Source organism: Sinocyclocheilus grahami, unplaced genomic scaffold (assembly GCF_001515645.1).
Source record: "Sinocyclocheilus grahami isolate Dianchi unplaced genomic scaffold, SAMN03320097.WGS_v1.1 scaffold186.1, whole genome shotgun sequence".
Taxonomy (NCBI): domain Eukaryota; kingdom Metazoa; phylum Chordata; class Actinopteri; order Cypriniformes; family Cyprinidae; genus Sinocyclocheilus; species Sinocyclocheilus grahami.
Genome location: NW_015505365.1, coordinates 1,323,819 through 1,324,059, shown reverse-complemented (window position 1 = coordinate 1,324,059; position 241 = coordinate 1,323,819). Strand labels below are relative to the sequence as shown.

Genomic DNA, 241 nt, shown 5'->3' with positions numbered 1-241 from the left:
AAAAAAAGTCATACTTGTTTGGAATGATATGAGTAAATGCTGACTAAATTCTTGGGTAGATAGTTTGCTGGTTGTCTTTTTCTTCGCATTGATTCTTTGTCTTCTTTTTTTTCCTGACTTGCTGATGTGAGCCAACTTTGGAATTGTGGACTTTTCAGGGTCATTCTGTGGCAGAACAATCAAGATTGTATTTAAATTCTAGAATGAATGCTAATCACTCCTCGCCCAAAGCTAAGTGCTT

The 241-nt window shown here is 36.1% G+C and overlaps 1 protein-coding gene across 1 annotated transcript in view; it reads left to right on the top strand.

Annotated features, from left to right (window-relative positions):
• The window catches only part of LOC107594585 (discoidin domain-containing receptor 2-like), a 27,440-nt gene that overhangs the window by 13,588 nt on the left and 13,611 nt on the right, over positions 1–241 (top strand). The window lies entirely within an intron of this gene.